At 40.2% G+C, this 27,018-nt stretch overlaps 1 protein-coding gene across 13 annotated transcripts in view; it reads left to right on the forward strand.

Moving 5' to 3' along the window:
- Positions 1–27,018, forward strand: part of FOXP1 (forkhead box P1) — a 664,276-nt gene that overhangs the window by 131,326 nt on the left and 505,932 nt on the right. For 2 of the 13 annotated variants that reach the window (XM_044452004.1, XM_044452005.1), the window contains exon 4: positions 12,134–12,180. The exons of 10 other annotated variants lie outside the window; for them this stretch is intronic. The gene's annotated coding sequence lies outside the window, so the exon portion shown is untranslated. The remainder of the gene's footprint in view (positions 1–12,133; positions 12,181–27,018) is intronic. One more of the 13 variants, XM_044452006.1, reaches the window with a different exon arrangement.

Consider the following 27,018-nt stretch of genomic DNA (forward strand, 5'->3'; position numbering starts at 1 on the left):
GTATGAGAGCTGCAGTGAGAATGAGGATGCAGAAGTCTTATTCTACCAGCAGTAGAAAGAAGATGCTGGATCCTAGCTCCATTGTGTAAGGGTATGTGCATTTGCCTTATTATCTGCATAATCTTTTTCATTCAAAAGTACAGTGTCTTCCCAATTCCACACAGGATTTGTCAGAAGAGGAAGTTTTGTTGTCTTCTTGTTGGGGGGGGGGGCGTTATTTTGACAAATACTGTCAGCTAGTATAAATAAAATTTATTGTGGAAAGACTAAAAATTATTTGGAGATGTGAATGTTTAATTCTCTGTTTAAACTAATAAAACATCTTCCTTCCAACTTCCATGTTCTTTATTTGTTTGTGCGGCCACAGTCCAGTAGCAGGATAATTAATATGTACACACTTCAGAATTAGACACAGCCCATGCACAATATTTTTGTCTAGTTTTGGTGGTTCCAGAAGTGAATTAGGCTTTCCTCCAAAACTACCAGAACCAATGCTGAATGAGGGTTCATTGGGAGCATGTGTTTCACAGACATGTTTTTTCTTCTATAAATAAAGTGGGGTGAGGGAAGAAATGTCTGTGAGTGACTGAAAGATCTACTTGCTAATCTTAATGCACATTTTACCACACTCCAATCACAGTGCATTGAAGGAGGGATTTTATTCTATTGAGTGTATATGAACATAAGAAAAGCCCAGCTGGATCAGATCAGGGGTTCATCTAGTGAGTCAGTAATGTTCTCAATAGCTTCCAACTTCTCTCAATTGTGCAATGTTGGCGTTAAGGGGTAGGAAGTAAAGTGATCTGTTGTTAGATGGCGTTGGATTGCTTGGCTTCAAGTTCTGTTTCATTCTTTATCTAACTCCTTCTCCCAACATTTATTTGGAAAATAAATAAAAGTATGCAAAAGAAAAATATTTTCCAATTATATGTTTGTTTATTAGTCATTTTCTCTTGTTTCTTGTGTAGAATTAGCGATCCCACTTTTCTCTTCCCTTAGGAGGAAGAAATAATTAAAATTTAGTTCCTGTTTTCTTACAATTTTCCAAAGGCATATATGGGTATATTTGTCAATTCGCATCAGGGAATTGACAAAATCTTAGTTCTTTCCCTATATTAGTATTAGTATTAGTTTGTGGGTGGAGATGTTGGATTTTCACTGTCGTCATTTGCTTTTGAGTGTATATTGTACCAGGAAATACAAAGAAATAAAAGTGTTTTCAGTAGTTACCTTGAAAAGAATCAGAATATAAAGGCATGTAGTACAATGACCATTTTTATTAATTCTTCTACATTGAGCAGACCTAATCCTCTCTTAAGGAACCAGTAGGCCTGAAGATTTCATACAATTCTGTCAAAAAAAGAGAGAAAAATAATGCTTTAAAAATTCCATGTCAATGGAAGGCAGGAATCCTGTGATTTATGAATTTTGACTCAAGTTTGGTTCCTCTGTCAAAAGGATGGACTCGTATCTATCCAAGCCTAAATTGGCCATTTTCCAAAGTCCCAGTCAGGATCCAAATAAAATCTTAACGTGGGTGTGCACTTGTAAGGACTAATTAATTATAAACACTTAGGAAAAGGAATTTGTAAGGCCATCTAGAACAGGTGCAATGCTTGAAAATGTATCTGAAAATTTTGGTGAGGATTCTTTTGATTACAATTACAATTTTCTAAAGTCTGCAATAAAAACCTTGCATGCTCATAAAAAATAAGCAGTGTATTGGATTGCTGAAATCCGCATCTTTGAACTTATGTTAATTGCTTTACAGTATACTTGGAACAAATGCTTCTCTGTAGTTTAGCAAGTCACATTTGCCTCATGAAATAAAATTCAGACCATCCCACCTGCTATAACATATTTTTATTTATATGTGGTATAGTGCCATATGGTCCATGTTAGAGGTCCTCCAAAATATATTGCTAGCTTTATAGTTCATTGCTATGGGTAGCAAAACCTGGCATATTTCTTTTCTGCCGATTTGCTGCTAATAATTCAAAGCATTTTATGTTGCTTGCAGCGCATATTTATTTAATTTAAAAATGCAACTCTATAAATTTTGTATTTTGCTCATTTGTAATAGTTGTGGCTAAAATAGCAACCTTCAGTGTGTAGGCTACTACACTTCATCACTTTGCCCAGTTGCTAGACCAAGCGTATGCACATTCTTATGCTTAACAGTCATATTCTGGGAAATAAATTTATTTTTGTTGCCAGATACAACAAAATAAACATTATAGTTTAGAATTAACAGATGAATGGCAAATGTTTTATAGTATTTGAAATTTTGCTCAGGTATATCTATGTAAATTCAAGAACCCTGACCTCATATATGTGAAATTCATCTTATTCAGGGACAATATGGTGTTCAATTGTTGGTGGCTATCGCAGAAACAAGAACAACTTGAAATTGTGCATACCTGCTAAAAAAGAAAGGTGCCAATTTCTGACACATGGAACTGTTTGTAGAGCATATGTATGATAGCAGCTGAGAATCATGGCATACTAATTGATATTATAACATTATTTATGTAGAGATAAGAATAAAGTATTTGAGCTACCAGTGGTTTCTGTTTTGAGTCCAAATAAGAGATTGTATTATAAGATTTAGTGATGGGCAGTGACATGCACATAGTCCTTTACATGGAATAAATTTGGGGAACCCAAGATGTTTTGATAAATGACCTTCAGAATTTGACTGAATTATGATTCCATATTTGGTGTCCATGGACTACGTATGTCTGTATCAACTGAAGACTGCTCTTCTGTTACCCACAGGCACCACTTGCATCTGCCTGCAACTCTTCTAGCTCTTCCCTCTGGGAAGCTAGCAGAGTAATGCAAGCCACTCAGGCTTGCATGCTGGCCCTGCCTCCAAGGTTATACATCCTTTCTCCTGATGCAGGAGGAAGCTTATGCTTGTAGACTTCTATGGAAGCTGGAACCCTGTGTGATCTGTTACAAATTCTAGGGAATGGGATTGAATTGTAAGGAAGTTGCTAGATGCAGAGTCTCAGCCAGTGGAGAAACCCCTCTTCTGAGAGACCAGAAAGGAATTCACATATCCCTAACAATTTATATTCTATATTATATTGTGTTGTATAATAGTACGCAACTATATTATGTAACTGTTGTAAGCCACTTTGGTAAGAAATTTTGGCAGAATGTTTATTTATTTTAAATATTTATTGGCCACTTTTCAAGGCGGGAGCCCTCTTAATGCAACATATGACATTAAAATGCATATATTTACTGTCATAATGAATATAAAAGCAAGAAAACTTCCACAAAGAAACAAATACCAGTATAACTAAAACCTAAGTTGTAATTGTGGCTATAACTCACTTTGATTAAACATAATCAGAAGACGACCAGAATGAACTGCAATCTTGTACATCTACTGAAGAGTAAGTCTTGTTGAATTCTATGTGGCTCATCAGATTAGTAGGATAAGATAGTAGTATAAAACCTTATGAAGAATAGCCGAAGAAGAGGTAGGCAACCAGGTCTGCTGCAGATAGTTTGACCCCGCCCCCCCAGCATTTTTTTACCAGTTGTGCATATTGGATTGGAGTTGTATCCCAAAACATCTGGAGGGTGCTAGGTTACCTATCCCAGACTTGTTTCTGACTTATTTCCAATTCTTTGACAGATAAAAGACATCTCATATACCTAGTTATTCTTTGGGCTTTCTCATCAACTGCTGTTGGGTCCCTTTTCTGATTGGTATATGGCTTTTAAAATGTATTATTTTTTATTTTTGTGCATGCGTGCCATTTTTGTAAAGAGGTGGGGGAGTTCGGATTAAAACATGTACTTATAGAAGTATGAGGGATTTTGAGGGAAGTGTTGTTTGAAGTTAGCCATTTTTTATTTTCACAAGCAATTCTTGAGTCACAATTTATATAGTTGCTGTGATGGCTACATCTAAACACTGTAATCCGATTACAACGTGTGTAAAATAGGTAGAGTTCATTTCTTCTCTTCATCTCCATCTTTCTCTTTTGCACAATAAAACCCTAAAAATTCAGCTGCCTAGCTAATAAAATTCACATTTCTTTTATGGGCTTGGCTTATTTTAATGAACATTTTACATTTGCCGTGCTACATTAGTGAAGTGTCTCCTGATTTTATGTAACAAAGGTTTACATAGTGGTTTTGAGAGGACCTAACTTTTATTATTCTCTCTCCCGCCCCAAAAAAAAAGAAAAAGAAAAAGTGGGCTCTTAAAATGCTATATTTCAGTCAACAACTATCAACCAAAGATGGTGCTGCTGCTGCTACATTACAAAGACAGAGGCCTGCTAAGTATGTATTAGGGAGCTATAATATAATGTAATTGCTGGAAAAGAGGGTTAGTTGTTAGTAAGAGAGAGAATAATGAATCCCTACCAGCTCATCACTTTTGAATTATTTTACAGTAGTAAAACTAGATACATGCTTTGTTAGACACCACTGGAGTTTAGTGAAGTAGGTTATGCAGTGTTGTATTGTTGACTAATGGTATTTATGTGAATGTGGTAAAAAGATTAAAAGCTACACCACTGTAATAATGTATTGTTTTACATAGTTTTTAGAAGAATGTTTTGATGTCACCTTAGCTGATTTGATATTTTATTGCACTGCAGGGCAGTTATATCTTTCTACCACTATTTTTAGACTTGTGTTCCTGGAAATGGCCCAGGCTGTTATAATTGTCTCTCATGTGGATATACACATTACATTTAACCTTTGTTCTCCCATGTGTAGCCCCCTCTTCTTCACTTGATGTCCTCCTGCCAAAATGTTTGGGACAGAGATTTTTCATATATTCAGTCAACTGCTGTTTTTGTTTTTAAATGGGAAAGATGGGAATCAGCTGGGCAGCAGTGCAGATGGGGCAGCAATGCTCAATTGATTTCCCCTTGCCAGTTCTGCCCTTGTGACAGGGAACCTCCTCACGTGAGCAAGTGGCAGGGCAAGAATCAGCTGGGACGTGGTGCCTGGTTGTAGGGTGTGCACCTCAGGGAATTATCACACTGTCCCCCCACCCCACTCTGACGTGTCAGAGAGGCATCTGCAACCTGCAAAATGGGCTCTGGGTTGAGGGCATCTCCCTGGCAAAGCTGTGTGAGAAAAGGGGAGCAGTGCTGTCTGTCGCTGACGTGATTCTCACCCATACTGCTTGTGTGTGAGAGGAGCACCCGTCCGGTGAACAAGAACTGAGTCTGTCTCAGGAGTGAGTGGGGTGGCACAGGGAGATCTCCTGAGGTGTACACCCCCCAACTGGGTGTTGCCTTCCAGCCTATTCTTGCTCCTCTCACTCCAGCATAAGAGGGGCTTCCTCTGACAAGCAAGAGGGAGGCATAGGCCCCCAACCAGGCACTGCTGGCCAGTGGATTCTAGCCACACAGGAGCAGCAGTGGGACAATCCCTGGGCAGTGCTGCTCTTCTCCCAGCACTGATGGGCTGATTGCTTCCTCCTACCTCGAAGAAGACCTTTGAGGCAGGTGGTGGGTGGAGCAGGGACACCTCTGACAGCTGTGCAAAACTGTAGCTGGCTAGCTACTCAGCAAGAGCAGCAATGGGCCAGCCTTGCCAAGCAGCTCTGTGGTTCTGGCCTCAGTACCACAATGAGTTGTGCTTTCCAGTTTAGAAGACAGAACCAGCCATTGTGGTACCAAGAAACCAGAAACCAGACCATTCTGTTCATAGTTGGTGAAAAACAGACATACAATGCTGAAATACCACAACAAGTTTCAGATGTCATAACAGACCAACTTTTAAAAAATCACTACTGCTTGTTGTTTTATGTTAAGCTACCCATTGCGTCAGTTGACTGGATTATAAATCTAAAGGCAATGAATTTTCTTTTAGCATGTGTTTTGTACAGCCTATTGGTTTTAGGTATTGCAAATAACATATACTCCCATATATTCCCAGACTCTAAGCACACATTTTCCATAAATTGCATCTTCCATATATTGTTACTTTTCAAAATGCTTGAAACCAAAAACTTGCATGCCAGGGAAGAGGTTAGATGCCATGACACTCATGTTTTTTGTACAAAAGTGGTTTGCACTTTTATTGGGGAAGAAAGGAAAGAACATCAAATCATGCAATAGCTCAGCTGCATCATGAATCCTACATAATTCTGCTGATTGTCTAGACTCACATGCTATGGTATGATACAGCATTGCTCAGTCGAGTGAGCGAGTTTGGTCTTTGGTCTTTTAATTCCTGGAGGTAGTTAATTACTCTTCTGTCATTTCCCACAGCAGTGTTGTTTAACATGATATCTGCAAAGATATGTTTAAATGTGATATGGACTCACTAACACTAAATATCTAAGATCACATTTTCTTGCGGGCCTTATTGTGGAGAGGATGCATTTTAATGTACAGGTTATCGCATATGGTGCTGTTTATTGAGTAGTGGTTTCCCCTATATCAGGCATACAATTCAACCTTTCTTCCCTCCCCAAATAGGTAGTGAAAATCATAATTTAAAATTCCATTTTTCCACAAGGCAGACAATCCATCATATATAACATTGCAGTAGCAGTAAGGATAAGCTTTAAAAAGATCTGTCTATGTAAAAAGATATTGCCTGTGCAGGTTGAAAAGTTCTCAATCTTTGTTCCATGTCCTATTCACAGAACATCTGCACAGCAGACTAGCTTCTATCCTGGCCTTTTATTGCTGGTTATGAATATTGATTGACTGCATGGATATTGGTTCATGAATTAAGATCCCCCTTAGATCAGGGGTCCTCAAACTTTTTGAATAGGGGGCCAGTTGCAAGGTGCCAGCGATGGGCATGGGCCACCAGGGCGGTGCGGGTGGGGGGGCACGTGTGTGCACACACAAAAAGGCAGGGGCATGCATGCGCAGAGATCATTTTCTTCCAATGAGTCCAAAACAATCTCCCCCTTGCTTGGAGAAAAGGATCTCCCGGCAAGGTGCTGGCTTGCTCACAAGGAGATCCTTTTCTCCGAGCGAGTCCAAAATGATACGCTTGTGAGCAAGCCGACCCCTTGCTGCACACACATGGTGAGCTATGGTGGGCCAGATAAATGGGCATGGCAGGTCGGATGCAGCCCTTGGTTGTAGTTTGAGGACCCATGCCTTAGATGAAGAATCAGGCTCTCTGTAGCAGAGCAGTGGACCCTAAACTTGCCTAAGTCATACACTCAGATCCTTAGAAAAATTACCTTTGCAAGACACCATAGCATTCCATCCAGCTTAACTCTTTGGGCACAAGAAATTTTCAAGTATGATGCTTCCACTACCAGATGACCCTGAAATTGTTAAGGAACTGGGGTGTGTACCCACCAAACAAATTTCTGAGCCACCCTAAATCATCCTAAAACCTTAAGACTGGCCTATATAAGATGTTGCAGCATTGCGTTCAACTCAGTGGGGCACAAAGGAATCTCAGATATGACATCTCCATGTCACTAATGTATAGTTGAGATATAGCTGACAACTATCCACCCATTGCTAATCTCTCCTTCCTGGGCAAGGTGTTGGAGCATGTGGAGGCACTTTGGAGGGTACAGATTATCTGGATCCATTTCAGCTAGGCCTTAGGCCTGAGTTTGGGATGGAGACAGACTTGGTTGCCCTGTATGATGATCTTTGCAGGAAGAGAGATAAGGAGAGTGTGACCCTGTGGATTCAACTTGACCTCTTGGTGGCCTTTGACACCATTGACCATGGTGTCCTTCTGGACAGGATGGCTGGGGCTGGAGTACAGGGTATCTCTTTGTGGTGGTTCCACTCCTATCTGGCTGACCGGGTCCAGAAAGTAGTGCGGGAGGACGGTTGTTCTGCTCTGTGGCAGTTACATCATGGGATACCTCAGGGATCGGTGCTGTCCCCCGTGCTGTTTAATATCTACATGAAGCTGCTGGGAGAGGTCATCTGGAGGTTGGGCTGAGGTCTCAGCAATATGCAGATGATACTCAGCTCTTCCTTTTTTTTTTTACATATCATCCACCATCCTGAACCGGGACCTGAGCTCAATAATGGACTGGATGAGGGTCAATAAATTGAGGCTCAATCCAGACAAGATGGAGGTGCTACTAGTAGGGAGGGTCATCTGACAGGTTGAAGGGGCATTGACCTGTCCTAGATGGGGTTGCACTTCCCCTAAGGGGTGGGGTCCACAATCTGGGGGTGCTCCTGGACCTGGCTTTGTCCCTGGAATACCAGGGGAACTCAGTGTCCATGGGTGCTTTCCTCCAGCTGCAGTGAATTTATCAACTTTGCCCCTACCTGGATAGACAAAGCCTGAAAATAGTTGCTCATGCACTGGTAACATCAGAATAGATTATTGCAATGTGCTGTGCATGGGGCTGCCGTTGAAGACAGTCTAGCAATTAGAATTGGTACAGAATCAGGCTGCTCAGTCAGTGATGGGAGCTCCTCCATATAACACTTATGCGGAAAGAACTACATTGGTTACCAATTGTGGCTTGGCCCCAATTCAAGGTGCTTGTGTTGACATATAAAGCCCTAAACTGCTTAGGCCCTCGTTACCTTAGGGAGCACTTACACCATATATACCTACTTGGCCTTTGAAATCTATGCAGGGGGCCCTCCTGTGTGAGCCATCCCTTAGGGAATGGCTGCTAGGAGGAGGGCCTTTTCTGCTGCTTCTTCCCCACATTTGGAATGCTCTTCCTAAGGAGGTTTGCCGGGCACCTTCCTTATTTTCTTTTTGGTGCCAGGTGAAGACCTACCTTTTAAAAAAACATTTTAATATTTGATGCCACTAAACCTCTGTTTGTATTAGATTTATATTTTAATTGATGTAGTTTGTTTATTGGATTTAGGGTAATTGCTGTTTTAGTTTTTAATAGTTTTAATTGTCTGACTGTGAACTGTCTAGAGATGTTATGGCATAATAGGTGGCATATAAATGTTATAAATCAATCAATCAATATGATAGTTCTATCCCAGGTGCTAGACATTCTGAAGTATTCTACTACCATACCAAATAATAGCCAAAATCTGTATACATGAATAAGAAATGTAGTTTTTGTCTACTTTAAACCTCAGGAAAAGTGGCTTCTGTGAGATATAACAGTTTTGAGGTTCTTAATACCAAACTCAAGACCCCTTTAATCAGCTGAGGCAGAGAAATTGTTGTATAGCAGAATGGATGGTATACCAACAGTATCTCAGTCCTGTGTCAGGTCCCAACACCAGGTAGAGACTTTAGCTATTGAGCAGCATAGAAATGAATTTAATAATAATACTAATAAAAGTTGGCTGATAGATGGTGTTTCTGGCCAGGGGTGTTGATTTTTTATTGACCCTGTCTACACTGCCTTTTCACTGTTCTAGTTGAGCTTGGTACTACATAAGAAACTCTGGTGGGCATACCTGGGAGAGATTGACACTCCTCTCTTCATCCAGTCAGATTCTGGTGTCACAAGCCAGTATTTCCAATTATTGCATCCTGATGCTAATAATACCCAGCATGCTCAGAATGTACATTCTCAATAAAATTGCTCCCAAACTGCCTGGACATGCCCTTAATGACTGGTAGTCTGTTGCATCTGGCCCAAATCTTCATTTGGGCTCTTGCCTATTGGTGCGATATGATCTTTCACTTTGTTGGAAAAAGCCAAACAGTAGCTTGGAGCATGAGGTTATATCTAATGTTACACTAAGTGAAAAATTACGTGTTGGCATTGTTCTGCTAGTGGTTGCACAACCAGTATGAGATGTAGTTTGACCAAAACCTACTCTAATGAAAGTGTAGCTTGCCTCATGAAAGATGTTGTGCAAAAGTATGTGCAAATGCTTGTATAACAGCATAGATGGAATCAAAGCATTGTGTTTGATTTTTGTGCAAGGTTAAAACCAATTTCTGTGCATGATAGAAGCTTTGTGTTAGTGGAATGACATCCTTGGATATTACCTATGGAACATGCGGCATTTCTGACACTGGCAGAAGTCTAAACACACCTTTTTGATAATACTATTGTGCTATTTGGAAGGTCTGTGGACTTGGGAGGGGAAAAGGGAACCACAGTGAAAATTAAAGTGGCCAAGCTCAGGCACGGTGCTGCGAACTGATACACCATAAGAAGGCATTCAATCACCTATGCAAGTGCCATATAGCACCAGCCTTACCTGTGATGATCATTACCACTGTGAAGGAAAATTTAGGAATAAGTTAACTTGAATAAAATACTGACACCACATATTTCACTGTGCAAACTTACATTACTTAAGTTCTTAGTTGTGGTGTCTCTGCATCACACATGGGGGTTTTGCCATGCCAGCACAAGGGCTAGTGTTCAGGTGAAGTTTAGTTATAAAATAGGTAAATAGCCCTAACATATCATGTATGTGCCACGCAGTATCAGCTTCATTGACAGCCAATAAGTTTGCCAGTTTTTGAGGGGTTATTAATGCCTGTGTTAATATTTGATCAATGATGGTTATAAATGATATTTCATTGACAACATCTTGCATTTTTAACAACAACTTCTATTGAGCCATTTGTATATACACATATATAGAAGTTGTAGGATTTTACATTATACTGTGAACATGTACAGCCCATTTTTCTGTACATTATTCTGTACATTAAATTTGCCATCTAATTCTGTTGAATATGTCTGTGATTTACAATCACCACTGAAAGCATTCTGTTAATGTGCAGGACATTCAGTATGTGCTAAAAGTATACAGATGAAGACTTGATAATTTCAAAACTGGAGCATATGTAAGGAAGTATTCATATTTTTAAAAATGTTAAGGTATTATCATTGTACACCCATAATAATTTTAATGCTTGTGACCTGAAATGCATTATTTGCTCAAGAATCCTTGGTTTACTTCTTCACTGCTAGGAAGAACTTCAAAGGGATAAGTACTGGCCAGTATCTTTCCACTCTGGCAGTAATCTTTTACTCTGAGAGTAGAGGTAACTATACTATTTCCTGCATAGGATTCTCTTTTCAAAGGAACTGCTAGATTCTCCATGGGGTTTGCATTTTTGTGTCCATCCAGGAACATTTTTGGTGGGAGGCAAAGAATGCCAGTCTTAGAACAGTGGTAGAAACTGTAGTAGTAACTTCAAAAAGTGGGAAAGGAAAAACAAGAGAGAGATGTCCTGTGATCATTGTTCATTCGTTTCCTATATGATGACCATAAAACAATTTCTCAAAAGTATAAATTGGGGAGTTGAACTTTTTACCCTCCCATATCAGTTTCTAGAATAGTGGACATCAGTCTTCAAGACCATCCTTTCTAACTAAAATGCCAATATTATGAATTCTGAATTTCACACAGCCTTAGCAGGAATCATATCCCTTTTTTCATCATCATACTGGAGCAAAGCTTTTCTTGCTGCTTAAAACTGTAATTTTGGATAAAAGGATATGTAATAACTTCAAAAATATGTGAGAAGATCTTCTGTTAATACTGGATAAACCCCCCTTAACTTCAGAAAGCTTAAAGTCAAATTTGGCAGAGCTTACAAGGATGGTGAGCATAGAGACTTGCATGTAGTAACCATTGGAATATGGGGCTGGGGGTGCTGTTCCTCTGATTTGGATTATGTTATGCTCTGCTTTGCTTCCAGCTGGCAGGTACAAGGCAAGAACTCCTCTGGTGCTACTTTATAGTGAGTTTCAGTTTATGATCTTGGTACTTTACAACTTCAGACACTTCTACTCTCCCTGTCTCTTGTGTTGTGTGTACGTCGATATAAAATGTGGTTACTTGTTCTCAGTAAGGTTTGAAGATTATAGAACACAGGAACAACAAGAAGAACTATCATTTATTTCAGTTATTTCAGCTTTTAACATTAATAGGCCTGGGAAGAAAATTAGATAACATAGTACCTGTGTGAATAATAGGTACCCAGTTGCCTTTTTTTTTTTAATGTAAGTATGTGATAAATGCAATAAAAGGGGACATTAAAAAAGCTGGAACCTGATTCTGTTAAAACAAAATGATTCCTATTACTTCAGGAATCAGAATAAAACTAATCTACGTCTAAGGTTTCAAGATCTATAGTAAGATTGCATAAGGGCACAGAATGAAGCATCTGATTAATTATGTCTTTTTTCCCTTTTGGCATTCTGTTTATGACAATTACACGACTCTTTATTAACTCTCTCTGGAAGAAAGCAGTGTTAGAGGATGAGAAGAGATTTCCTTCATCTGTTACCCTGTAGGTAATTTTTGTGCTTTTTCCAGTATTTAAGTGCCTCTTAACTGCTTGCTGTCCATCTGTATACCATTCATAGTACTGTAAACTAGTATATGTAGCATGACCTTGTAACTTGCTTTGTTTGTGCATCTGCCAGGACAATATGTTGCCTTTCCTTAAAATGCAAATATACTGCAAATGGCAGAGAGCTCCTTAGTCAATAAATACATTGAGGTTAGGGAGGGGGGAAAGCCCTGTACCTAATACCCATTTAATTTAAATTCATTTTATAAACATAAAGACGCTTTTTAAGAGAAGCTTTAATTCAGACTAGCACCTTGATTTGTGGTTGCCATGGAGAATCAAATCTGTCATTTGACAAGAAAAGTCACCCATTTATGACAGCACTTTATCTTGTCTCTCCAGGGGAAGAAAATGTCAAAAGTGAGAGCAGGAAAAAAAAATAAAGCCTTGAAACACCAGAATTTCTTGATTTCATTTTTATTATTCAGCTATCATATCCTTTCTGATAATAGCAACTTGGTGAAAATAAATAATGTTCCTACAGTAAAATCAAATATTTCCTATTGGAATGGACAGGGCTCTTTGTGACTGTCAGCGCTGTGAAGTCTGGCAAGAAATAGTGTTATTAGATAAACCCACAGTGCCCAAATCCCATTTTCTTTTCATTACAGTGTCAAAATAATTATACCTGTGTAATTTGGGTAAGAAATTGTAGAATAAGTAAAACGGTCCATCGGAACAGATTGCTTTAAGGCTGTGTTATTATGGGGTGGGGTTTTCTGCTGGCTGCAGGAAAAGAAAACGGTGTTATAAAAAGTATTCAAAATTTCATTTGAATAAAGATGTGTGGTTAGCCTTTCATATTATTCGCAGAAACATGAGAAGGCAAATGCTATATTCCCGTTAAGATATACGATAGAGAGAGAGAGATGATAGAGAGATAGTTTTCACAGAAGAGAGTTAAAAGGTGAAGGGTTTTTCTTTCTTTCTTTTAACACTTCAGAGATTCTGACCTGAGATTCATCAAAAGAATTCCAAAGCTATTGCGTGAAATCTAGTGTGATCAAGGACTCTTGGAAAGTGATTGTATTTCGAAAGGCTTAAGAGTAATAAGAATTGAGTAATTCTCAGAATGTGACCAGAAGTTATAACTGTTTATATTTAGTGCACCTACACACCAAATCTGCCTTAGGGCTGAAGTGGCATTTTCTTTCTTTACAGTGAATCTTAAAATGCTCTTTAAGGGTCCACACTAAAATAATGCACGCTATGCTGCTTTTTTTGAGAAACCTTTTTTTCCTCCGGCCTGTTAATGTATTGTGTGGTTGGTTGCGGTTCAAATGTAATCTTGTATCAATGAGATGCTATTATAATAAAGTCCTTTAGCGAGGGTTTAGTGTAAATATAGATCCAGTACCAAGGAGCTTCTTTCAGAAGCAGTTGTGCCTACACTGAAAGAAATTATATCCACTTGCTCCCCTGCTCCCCCTCAAGAAGTGGAGAGAAAGGAAAGGGATTGGACCCCCCCCCCCCATTTTGGGAAATTGGCTCACAGTGTTGGTTCATAGCCGATGCTGTTTGGGATCTCATATGAGGAAAAAGGAAATACAGTAATTGCTTTCCTTTTACAAATGTTAAGTTAGCACATGATGAGCCTTTAGAGCTGAAGGGAAAGAGTGACAAAAGAGAAGAGAAAGATGAAAGGAAAAAGTTGCCACCTTGAGAACAGACCCTGCAAATAGATTTCAAATAGATTTGAAATACCTGTTCATATTCTCTTTCCCTGAGATCTGAGAATCCTTCATTCAAAGTAACTTAGCACCATGGCAATCCATGTACTCCAGTGTGATATAAAATATTAAGATAAAATGAATCTTAAAGGAAAATGAAATATTATATAGAAGGATATTTTGCAAGTAATTCAATTAAAGCTAATAAATAATTTCCTTCAGTACGAGGATGTTGTATTTTTGTGTATGCTGTATAACAATTCAAAACAAATGGTATACACCCATCTGAAAATAAAATAAATATTCACAAAGGGTGCATTGAGAAAGAAGTGGATGTTCCAATGAGCATTTGGCCCCAGGTCCGTTCAATGTACAAGTCCTAATGTGTAATAACAATAATAATTACAACTGTCTTTATGTGTTCTCATGGCTTTATTTTTTATCTGATGCCTGCAACTGTCAGAGGACTGTCTGCAGCTGTATTTAATGTTACTGTTAATTGGTCAAACCTTTTCATCATAGGCAGGTCCAGCCTGTCTGTCCTGTATATGATGCAGGTATCTTTTTAGCTCAGCACTATTCTTTTCTCAGGAATGGTAAATGTTTGCCAGTATATGAGGGGGCACAGGGGCAGGCCACATGCCAAATGTGCTTTTATAATTTAAGAGTCAGTATTAAAGTTTTACTTTTCCCTCGAATAAAGAAGGCTTACTATAATCATGTTTGGGAAACATGGCCTGTAATACTATTGGTAAAGTTAAATCTCAGTTGGACTAGTTAAGCTTTGTGTTTTGGAATGTGTGGTGGATTTTTCCTCCTTTCCTTTAGTTCCCAAAGGGCACATTTAGGGAGTGGGAGGAGCAGCTGGGTATGAAACTTTAAACCCTGCCTATGCATGTGCAGTGGGCCAAATCCTGAAAATCCCTGTGTGGTCACTTCAAGGTAAAAGAAACTGGGAGGATCGGTTTGATGGTACATATTAATGTAGTGTCTAATTTAGCCATGAAATGACATGCTCTTCTGCCTGGCCTCCTCTTGGCCATTTTCAGCTGAGGAAGAGGCAAGGGAAAATGAAGGAGATCAAATACAAGCAATTACCTAAGGCATTTGTGAGGGAGGCAGTTGTGAACAGGAGGACAAGCAAAAGGAGTTTGTGAGCAGAACACTGCCCTTTTCAAGCAGCTCTGATACTTTCTCTCACAAAATACCTGCCCCTAATGAAATCAAAAGTGAATAGCAGAAGGAAGGCAAACATGAAAGGGCCAGGTAGCACCACCTGGGATCTGCATTGGTTTTGTGGGTTGCCAGTTGCCAACCCTTACACACAGAAGGCACAATGTGTTGTGATTCTCTAAGTATTTTAGAATCAGTTCACACCTTGCAAAGAAATGCTTTGCTTCTTTCCCCAGTTCTATTCTATTAAAGGCTCTATTCTTTGATTTTCTTTAGAGTGAAGCTCTTAGTTGTCATGAGTTCATTTTTAATGTTGTTACTTCAAAACATGCAAGGGAAACTGCAAGCATCTCCTTCTCCAAGTTCTTCCCTGTGTTCCAGAAGAAAACAAAACCTCTTTTCTTTGATCAGCATCTGATTAGAATTAAGAACTTTTCTTCCTGGCACAGGTGGTAGGACTAAGGGGAAAAATTGCTGAGTAAATCAGTCTTGCTTACTATTTATTGGCCCTTGTCCTGTTCACTTTGTGACTAGACATGTTGATCATGTTTATGTTATTCAGTGGTTTGGTATTTGGGATGCTGTGGAGTGATTCAGTCCTGCTTATTCCTGAGTAAATACACAGAAGCTTGTTCAGCTTTCTTCTGTGTAGGCTTAGAATGAACAAGAATAATACTTTGGCCCTGTCCATTGCCCCTCTATCAGATGGAATGTGACACTGAAACTTTCCCCAGATTAGAATTTTGCCATTCCAGAGTTCTGTGACAATGGAACAAAATTCTTCAGTTTTACATCTTTACGGCAAGGCAAAGATTCCTTAGATATACATTAAGTAATGTGAAGTCACTTTCTTTTGGCTTCTTCTCATGTGCCTGTCACACTTAAATCCAGAATCTAATGCCTTCTTACTTAAAAGTCCAAACCAGCACTTTAAATTGTCCCAGAAACAAATAGGAAACCAGTGTAGGTGAGAGAGGACGTATGTAATATGATAGGTGCTGGTCAGAATTAGCATTCTTGGAGCCATACTTTGCAATAGCTAAAGTTTCCATAGTGTCTTCAGAGGTAGCCCCAAATTCAATACATTACTCCACCCCCCTCTCAGTTTCACTCACTGGTTTCATACAGATGTTAAACATCATGGAAGACAAGACCTCTTGCGTACTTTGCAGGACCTCTACTCTGTGGGGTAGGATAGATTATGCTGAAAGATAATATCTGGTTCAAAGTCACTCTGGGGGTATCATAGTTATGAGGAGATTGGATCTTTATCTCCATAGTCTAAGATGATGTCCATTCTACTATACCATATTGGTCCTCATCTCACTGCCTTGGGCAATAGAATACTTCTTTCCTTCATCCATTGTGAATATTGGACCTAGCATTGTGCAAATCTGGGGTCATTTTATAACCCCAGGCAAAACTACCTCAGAAAAGGGAAATGCAGCAAATGATCAGCCTTTGTTTGACTGAATGTTTCCTTCAGGAGGTTTGAATCAGTATAAGGATGTATTTCAGGTAGTAAATGTAATTTAAAGACCCTTTCTTTCCTTCAGCTGCCTATAACAATAAAGTCTGCATAAGATTGCTTGACTTCTTACTTTGGGTTAGCATAACAATAGTTTAGCCTACAAACTTGAGACAAGCATAAAAATATTTTTATTTCCATGGATTTTAATTCTTTTTAATGGAGGTTGTAGCTCTAATTCTTGGCTTGGAAAAGACCTGGAGTTAACCTTTTGTGTCTCAAAACTGGATCTTCCATTGGGTCCTAATGTATTCCAGGGACCCTTTCTCATGCAAATTTTGAAGGAATTTTGTTTCACAGGCATGCTTTGATTTAAAGCAGAAAACCTGTAAAAGGCAGGAAATTGAATTTTGGTAACATTTTTAATCGCTTGAATTTGACAATGTCATAGAAGGAGCAGATGGTAGGTCTGTTTATGGGTAAATAACACAAAAATGTAGTCCGGGATCATCATGGCACCCCACAATGGAGGATGAAGAAGGCGACTGAGTGTGGAGCCATCTCAGATTTTCTTTATTAATACCTTTATCTGGATGTATGGCCCTCAAGCTGATAGCAGTTAATTGAATTCAATTTCCCCATCCTGGAAAACCCCATTAAATATTGCCTGCTAAGAAAATGGAAAGGCTTCCTAATTGTTTGTGTATTGGAAAGGCATGGTTTACATGGCAGCATTTACTCCAAACCTAAATCTTTAACGGATATTGCCAAAGCTCCTGCTGAGCAAATATGTCAAACATAAATTATGTGGGAAATAAAGTAATGTATTCATTTTTATTTGTCGGCATTTTGGTGACAGTGCAGTATCTGAGCAATTCACAACATCTGTGAGGTTGGAAACGCTTGTGCCCATCATAAACCTGGGAGAATTGAGACATGTGGGTGTGAGATAATCTGTCTGTGGCTAAGGAATAGAAATTTAATCTCTTCAGTCCCAATCCACAGACTAGCCACAGGACCTTCCTTTAGGGAAAATGGGATGGTCAAGAAGCAATGTGATCTTCTTTTTCCTTGATCTGCTGTTTCTAAGCCTGGGAAGCACAGAAATAAATTTGTTTTGGAAAATCTTAGTGTTATTTGACCATTCCGAAAGCTTCCTAAGTTATACATTATTTTCATTTATTATTTAATTTGCTAACCTGAAAAACTCCCAAGATAAACATTATACCTCCCTCTCCCTCTCCACTGCCATCACTGTGCATGGAGCTTTACAGACTAGCATTAGCAAATAGGTCCCCACTGCACAAGGTTTACCATCTAAATCCCAGCACAAGAAAAGGGAAGCAAAATAGCTAGGAAAAATCAGTAGACATGGGTGCAGGCACACTGGCTTAATCTTCATTTTGATTGGGGTGAGGAACCAACCATGGCCCAGTTCTGTCCAAGATAGGTACAGAAAGTCAAAGAATTTGAGGTTATGTGCAGATTCATGGCTAGAAAATTGTAAGGTGATTATGTGAGCATATAGTGTTATATTTTTATGCTTAGTACTTTTGAACACAGTATTACCATTATAGGGCAGAATTCCCAAACGCATCAGATAGTTTATTTATTTATTTAGAATTTTTGTGTGCTGTCCCATTCGCATATGCCTCGGGACGGCTTCCAACATATAAATAAATATCTATACAAATACATATAAAACTGGAAACATCCTGGCATAATAATTTAAAATCAATAAATAAAATCAGCAATTAAAATATTGTTTAAATAAAAAGGTCTTGACCTGGCGCCGAAAAACAAATAATGAAGGTGCCAGGCGTACCTCTCTGGGGAGCACATTCCATAAGTGGGGCACCACCACAGAGAAAGCCCTCCTCTGGGTACTCACCCTCCTAATGTCTTTCACGGAGGGTTCCCGGAGAAGGGCCTCTGCCGCCGATCTCAAGGAGTGGGAGGGCAAATATGGACGCAAGCGCTCCTTTAGATAACCAAGTCCCAAGCCATTAAGGGCTTTATAGGTGATAACCAGCACCTTGAATTGGGCCTGGACTTCGATGGGGAGCCAGTGAAGCTGATAGAGGACTAGGGTTATATGAGAACAATGCCCAGTCCCCGTCAACAACCTGGCAGCTCTGTTTTGCACCATCTGAAGTATCTGGACTGTCTTCAAGGGCAGCCCCACGTAGAGCACGTTACAGAAGTCCAGTCGGGAAGTAACCAATGCATGCGTCACTATCACCAGGCAATCGTTCTCCAGGTAGGGATGCAGCTGATGGATCAGCCAAAGCTGAAGGAAAGCGCTCCTCACCACCACAGTCACTTGAGCTTCCAACGACAGCTCTGGGTTGAGGAGCACTCCCAAGCTGCGGACCCTGTCCTTTAGAGGGAGTGCTACCCCATTCAGGACAAGGTCCAAGTCACCTACCCCGAAGCCCGAACCACCTACCAGCAGGACCTCCATCTTGTCTGGATTGAGCTTTAGTTTATTGGCCCTCATCCAGCCCATTACCTTGGCCAGGCACCAGTTCAGTACAGCCACTGCCTCACCTGGGTTAGTTGAAAAAGAGAAGTAGAGCTGGGTGTCATCAGCATACTGATGACTCCGCAGCCCAAACCTCCTGATGACCTCTCCCAGTGGTTTCATGTAGATATTAAATAGCAAGGGGGACAAAATGGATCCCTGCGGTACTCCATGGCAAAGCTGCCTTGGCGCCGAGCCAAAGTCCCCCAGCACCACCTTCTGGAATCGGCTGTTGAGGTAGGAGTGGAACCACTGCCAAGCAGTGCCTCCTGCTCCCAGTCCCGCCACCCTATCCAGGAGGATACCATGGTTGATGGTATCGAAAGCTGCTGAGAGGTCCAGGAGGACCAACAGGGACACACTCCCTCTGTCTCTCCCCCTGCACAGGTCATCGTACAGGGCAACCAAGGCAGATTCAGTACCATACCCGGGTCTGAAGCCTGACTGAAATGGGTCCAGATAATCAGTATCATGCAAGAGTACCTGGAGTTGTCCCGCCACCACCCATTCCAACACCTTGCCCAAAAATGGGATGTTGGACACCGGTCTATAATTGGCAGCCATCTCTGGACCCAGAGATGCCTTCTTTAGGACAGGCCTGATTACTGCCTCCTTTAAAGGAGTGGACACCCTGTCATCCCTCAGAGAGGTGTTAATAACCTCCAGGATCCAGGAACCAATCCCGTGTTTGGCTTTGGTCAGCAGCCACGAAGGGCAAGGGTCAAGTAAGCAGGTGGTAGGACGTACTTGTCCAAATACCTTGTCCACATTAACTGAAATTCATCCATTAATATCTGACCAGACGGGGTCATTGGTGTCTCCCCTAAGGGATCTGAATCAATTGTGAAGTCCAGCTCCACTTTAGAGTGGGAATTCATTTTGTGAAGTATCTCTAAAAAGTGACTAACAAAAAGTGATTTTTTATGGATAGAGTTTTGGTGTGGCAGGAGAACTGGGGGCTGTAGTCCCTGCACACCTTCACATAATGAATTTCCACACAGAATATTTGTCTGTGGGGGCTAGATTGAAAAGAGGTTTGTCCACCACAATGCTGCTTGCTCCCACATTCCGCTCTTTCATTTTGCCACAGAGAAGAAATGAAGGGATGTTGTTAGGATAACAGGAAAAGCTCTTGTAATTCCATGGCTGGGTTAACATATAATGACAAGCAATGGTGGAAATTGCGAGGAATGGCTTGCTGCTAAGTCTGAAACCAGCAAGCATGGTGAAGCATGGCAGGTTGGTCTCTGTGGAACCATGTGGAACACAATGGCTTGTTTGAAGGTTGCCATGCTTCACTATAGCTTGTTTTGCAGTTTGAACCTGGAAATCCTGCTTTCATGCAGTTGGGGTGAAATGGGCAGTGCTTTTTTTGTAAGAAAAAAGATGTGGGAACTCATGAAATTATTTACCTTTCACACATAGTCAATCACTGTACACACACCCACACACATCAGTTGTGTAACGAAACATCATGGTCGCCGCCTCCAGTAAGCACTCAGCGTGCAACCACACGACCAGTCACAAGCCGAGCAGCACCACAAGCTGAGCAGTGCCATCACAACCAGCGTGGACAAAGTACGCATGCATCAGGCTTGACACACAAGCAGCCCGCATGCACCGTTTTAATGATTTTGCCATCAACCTGCTACGCTCAACAGGGCAATTCGAATCCACATGGGCACCCTCATGAAAGTTACTTTTAAAACTTGGAAAATCTGTCGAAAAAAGGTGCCAGAGCTCTGTTCCGGTGCATTCTATGACAAAAAAAGCACTGGAAATGGGATATGATGGGATCTCGCAGGTAGCAGGACATTGATTGCACTGCATTGCCTTCAGCATCAGTGCTCGGCACTCCTGTCCTGTCATTGAACTTCACTGGCACTTTGAAAATGCTGTGTGCTTGCCCTGCTCAGGGAGCCAGCAGTTTCCTAAGGTGCGGTCTGGCTTGCTCATGAGAAGTGCACACATGGTATGAGGGTATTGTCATCCGGGCAGTTGCCCTAAGAAAACATGTATCCTGCTCTCCCCTCTGCTCCTATCTTATCCCTGACAGGCCTCAGGACTCTCACTAAGCGCTGCTGTCTTCCCCCTGCCACAGCTGTGGGACGAACACTGTCCTAACAGCCTGCAGGAATACCTTCCTGGGCAGATACCCTGATGGGCACCCTCATGAAAGTCTGTCCAGCAGGATGTGCATTGTCTGTTCCTGGAATAGGTTCCTGCACTGTTGCTTTCTGTGTACCTGGCTGGAAAGGGGAGCCTTCCCCTGGCAGCACGTGCCTGGGGAGAGGTGCATGGACAAATGCACAGCTGGGGGGGGGGTGGAGAGGTGGGTGCATGGATGCATGTACTTGCACATTGGCACAGAGCAGGGCAGCAGAGGGGAGCTTGTGCTCCTCTAGAGCAGCATTGCTACTCTAGTGAGTAGGCAATTGCTTTGCTGAGCATCAGGGAAGAAAAATGGAAAAATGCAGCTGGTTGTGGCCACGTCCAGGGAACACACGGTAAGATACCATGCCCTTCCAGTACCATGTGGCATTGCTTAAGGTTATGTGTGAGTGCACCCTATCAGTATTGGGGTGGGATTTCAAGCGGGTGAATATATGCCAACATTTATGCAGACACAAGGGTTGGGGTAAGAAAACATGCAAACATTCATGCATACTGGTGTTGTGAAGCACACAGCTATAGTAGGTCTCCTGGTAGGAGACCTCCAAGCAACTCCAGTGTGATTACTCCTTACGTCCAAGCTCTCCTCAGAGATTGGAGATAGGAGAAGGGATATCCTTACTAGTACTAGCAGAGAATTCTTAGCCTATCTGCAACTCATCAGGCCCTTTCCTGTACAAACCCATGGTGCAAACACTTGTTTAATAATAATTGCGTCTCAAAGAGAATATTGTAACATTGGAAAAGATACAGAAAACAGGAATCGGAGTGATAAAAGGCTGAAGCGGTTTCTCTGTGAGAAGATATTTGGACCTTTTTAGCTTAAGAAAAAGGAAATGCAACATGAATAAAATTACACAGTGGATAAAGTAAATACACAGGGGTTTTTCTCTTGCTCTTAATACTTGAATCCGGGACCATTCAATGAAGAATGGGCATTTAGCAACTGCTTTTTAAATATAACACATAGTAAAACTATTCTGTCACAGGATGTAATGATGCTCAGCAACTTCTGTGGATTTAGCAGTAGATCAGATCAATTCATGCAGGATAATTATAGCAATGGCTACTACTCATGAAGGCTTTCCCTTGCTTCCAGGATCAGAGGCAGTAACAGTTTGCTGGGAAACAGTGGGGACAGAGCTTTGGTGGTCTTGTCCTCTTCATGGATTTCTCACTGGACATTTTTTTTCACTCACTGTGAGACCAGAGTGCAGGATTAGATAAACTTTTAGTCTGATTGAAAATGGCTCTTCTTATGTTATGTTGGTTCTGTTTTGGACAGCTTTTCTGAATTCCGGTTGCTAGAAAGCTCATGAAGCTACTCTATCCTCTTTAGGCATAAAGATGGGAAAAGGGGGTCAGAGTTTGGAAGGTAGATAGGGATCTTCAAAAAGGTCAAGAACCAAATACTCCAATAAAAGGAAAATTCAGAGTGTGGGGTTGGGAGAAAGTGATGGGTGGGTGGTGGGTGGTGGTGAGCAGTGATGAATCTCTACGAAAGCAAGGAGCCCATTTTTGTCAGTTTGAATCACTGAGTTTTCTCAGGACTTGTATGATAGACTGGGTGTTTTCTTTTCTTTTTAATCTCCTTCATAATTGTTGCTAGAAAAGGCTCACAGACAATCTCATAAGCTGATGTGCTGCTGCAGGGGGTAACAGGGTGTTTCTAAGGCCAGGATTCTCAACCTGGAGTCCCTGCACCCCCAGGGGTTGCGAGATGGAATTTCAGGGAGTGTGACAAAGAGGGAGGCAATTTTGTGATTCACCAAAATTGGCAAATCACTAAGTTTTTGTCAAAAGTTATACCAATAATATTTTTAAATTATTATTTGTTTGTATTTGGATTCAGTTCTTTTTTGTCAATCAAGATAAAATCTAGGAATCTTCTGAATCCACATGCAGACTTGGCGGATTACAATTGGCAAAAAAGTTCCACGTTTTGACAAAATTGTGAATGAGAAGCAGGAACAAAGAAGTAATTGAATTTTATGTTCACAATTTGAATTGCTTTTACTGTTTACAGTTTTTTCTAATTGCTTAATTTATATTTGAATATATGAACTAAAATAAGTTAAAAGTTTATAATTTTTTAATTCAGTTTGTTCACCCACAGTGAAGCATGTGGGTCAATTTGTGATTCACAATTAGAAATTTGACTTCATCTTCAAATGCAGTATTACTTTTGTAGGGAAGTGAACATAAATCAAGCATTTTCTAGGCGTGATGAGCATAGGAAAGGTTGGGATCCACTGCTCTAAGGACATCAAATTGTGTAGGTTGCAAGTGCAATTTAATCTTCAGTGTTCATTAGTCAGCATGCAAAAGGGGGCCTTTGTTTTGTGCTGGCCTCTAGAATGTATTCCATTTGTCCAGTCCCTCTGCCCACAATTAGAACTGAACAGATGCAGTTTTCTTTGCTACTGTCTCTCCATATGAGAAAAGCTGCAAGTGTTAAATTTCTGTCTGTCATGCACCTGTTACAGATACAGGTTGTCTGTAGGGGAGCAAAAGGGGTCAGCCCTATGCAACATACATGCCAGTGTACTGTCTACTTTGCTGAAATTAATCAGTATATATCCATTTACCTGTTTTGGTTTGTTTTTATATAAAGAAAAATAACCAAGAATTAGGACATTTCCCTTAAATTCACGTGTATTGTTTTCTCAAGTTTATGATGCTAGTACAGGGAGGGAGAGAGCTTCTTCACACGTTCCTTGCCAAAGCCCCCCTGTCAGTGCCAGATTGAAATACTCCTCATTATTGATGCTATCTCTCTCAACTACTACGCAGTAGTGGAATGATCTGCTGGGTAAGAGTTTTAAGCTGTTGGATTTTGAATTGCCTCATTGTTCATCTGATTAAATTGTATTTAATTAGCTTTGTATTTAGCCCTTTTGTTTCAGGAAAAGATTACAGAGAGGGAATGAGATTAAAAAAACCCTGTTTAAATTGAGCTCCATCATTTAAAACACATATAAAAACTCCACAAGATGCCTTTTATTCTCCAGTCCTTTATCTTCCCCTCGCAAGCTTTTCCGAGAATGAGTAGTGCATGTTGAGGTTTATCTTTGCTTTTATGTGTGCTAGCCACATGCTTAACATTGAGCACATTTGAGTTGCATTTCATAGGGCTTTCACAATCCTTTCATAAAGGGACTGATCTGTTAACATCACCCTCTTTAGATCTAGCAGGCAGGATGTTCCTCCGTACAAAGAAGCGCTCACAGTCTTTCTTGCCAGACCAGTAAGTGAATGATTTCAAGCCTGGTGGGCAATAGTTGTGTCCATGCGTAACACAGACAGACCACAGTAGTAGGCAGCTGCATGTAATTTTGAACTCCACTCATTGAACTGTAATAAAACAATATAAGCACTGCTTGGGGGGAAAGATTGGATGCAGTTATCCTTACACAAGGCTCGGGCATATGAAAGCAGTGCTGGCTGACAAGAGGATTTTGAGATTTGATTTTGATTGAATTGCAGAACTGAACGGGCCAGGAATGTCAGTGGAAGGCTAAATGCCTGTAGTGCCATAAAGTTTTATTCATGTGAGGCTTTCCAATATAAAGTAGATGGATTCTTCGAAAAGGTGTCAAGGGACGTGAAATAGAAGTGCCCAAAACTTAAAAATGAGGCAAGATGGGTAATACTATTTCTCACTTTAGCACATGCTTAGCTTTTGCAGAGGGAAAAGTATTTATCCAAGTGTTTTGGATAATTGTTTATTAGCCATCAGCATTTAAATAATTCAACAAGCTTTTAATTTAACATTTGCTTTTATTTTAACCCTTTCTAAGGTGCTTTTAGAAAAAAGATGCTGTCAGCAGTCATTTGAGAGCAAAATTTTGAATATGAATTAGCAAATCAGTTTTTTAAAATCTACAGGAAATGAACGTTTAGCAGACACTGGAAACTATTATACTCAAAAAACAAGAGCTGGATGTGTCCTTACATATCATAATACACTGGGTTACTTCATAGCTCAGTAATGCATACCCAATTAGAGGCAAATTTGCATAGGGCAGTGGGTACCTACAGATTTGTTCTGTATCAGAGACAGTTTCATTCACTTGTAGTGAGCAGATCACCATAAACACAGTTGCACAGATGATTTTATTTTGAGATTTCAAACACAAGAGGATGTTGTGGGGGATTTTTTTCCAAAGGTGATGTTATTTATTCATTTGAAAGCATGCCCTGGTGTACATATCTCAGTCATTATATTTTGCACTGTATAGTTCACATTGGCTCAGTTATACCTTTTCAAGATGCACTTGGGTCATCTTTCTAATATGTACAGTGTATGTATCGGTTTAAGATACAGAGTCATTCCTAATTGATCCTTCGTTCCTCATAGAAATACCAAACACCTTAAAATAATAACTGTATGTAATATGTACTTCCACCAGAATCTATTTCCTTTTGATTAACAGCATGTGTTCCCTAACTATGTAATTGGTGAAGGAGTGTGAATATATTTAGTTTCTATTTATTTGTAGTTGCCCTTTATAAGCTGAAAGGAAATACCCCAAAGGTGTATTACTTACTGTACAGGTTTTAATTCTCATTGTTAAAATGTGCAATTTTATGAACATATTTGTGAACATACAGAGGAAGAAATGTTGTGTTTCACGCCAGGAGAGCCCTCTGGGGCTTTATAAAACTTTTATTTACCACATGTTTCAGCAATCGTTTTCTTCACATTTTGTTTCACTTTATTATTATTTTTTGCTTTTCCAAAAATAAAATCCATGAATATTTATCTAATCAAATAGCAGACCATTTATACTAGAGCAATACATTTGTAGTCCTTAAATAATGTGGTGTGCAGACTGCATGACCAATTCAGATAAACTTTACACATTTGAAAATGGGAATTTTGACTTGTGGGTCATAGAACAATGTGCCTTGGAACAATGGTTTCATGCTGTGCTTGAATACTGTTTAGTGTAGGTTTCAATATTGGGTGGGACCTGCTGGAAAGACCAAGAAAGTTCCAGTTTGTTTGAGCAAGCCTTTTGGAAGACGTATCAAGGCCAGCATTCTGTTCCCACAGCAACAACCAGATGCTTATGGGAAGCCCATCAATAACAGGAGTGCAATACCATACTCCCACTCATATTTCCCTGCAACTGGTTCTGGCAGGTATGCTGCTTTTGATCCTGGAAGCAGTTCATAGCTATCAAGAATAGTATTCAGTGATGGTCATAGCTTCCATGAATGGATCTAATTCCCCCTTTAAAACTATCCCGATGGGGAGCCATCAGTACAACTTATAGGAGCAAATGCCATACTTTGGCTGTGCAATGTAATAAGTGCTTCTTTTTGTGTGGCCTGGATATTTCACCATTTAGCTTCCTAGCATGATCCCAGGTTCTAGTATTATGGGGTCACAATATTAGAGTTTAATACTGTGGAGAATTGTTTTGAGTTTCTGTTGAGTTGCCTCACACCTGAACCCTTGAAGCCAATTAGGAGACTCTTGTGTTCCCAGGCAAGGAGATAAGCACTATTGACTCATATTTATCCAGATTTTAGGGATTTTGGTTATGCGTTATATCATGAATGAGGAGATGAATGAGAAGTTTTTAATATCTATGAGTGTGATTGTTTACTCACCCCTCAAATCAGTATGAATTATGGCCCCTTAGCAAATCCATTACATTCTTTTAAAAAATCCTTCCCAAATAGTAAGGTGCATCTATTCTAAGCTGTTTTAGTAGGAAGGCTTGGTTAGCCATCCTAGAATGCATTATACTGCACCT

Source organism: Varanus komodoensis, unplaced genomic scaffold, assembly GCF_004798865.1.
Source record: "Varanus komodoensis strain SLA01 unplaced genomic scaffold, ASM479886v1 scaffold6_4, whole genome shotgun sequence".
NCBI lineage: Eukaryota > Metazoa > Chordata > Lepidosauria > Squamata > Varanidae > Varanus > Varanus komodoensis.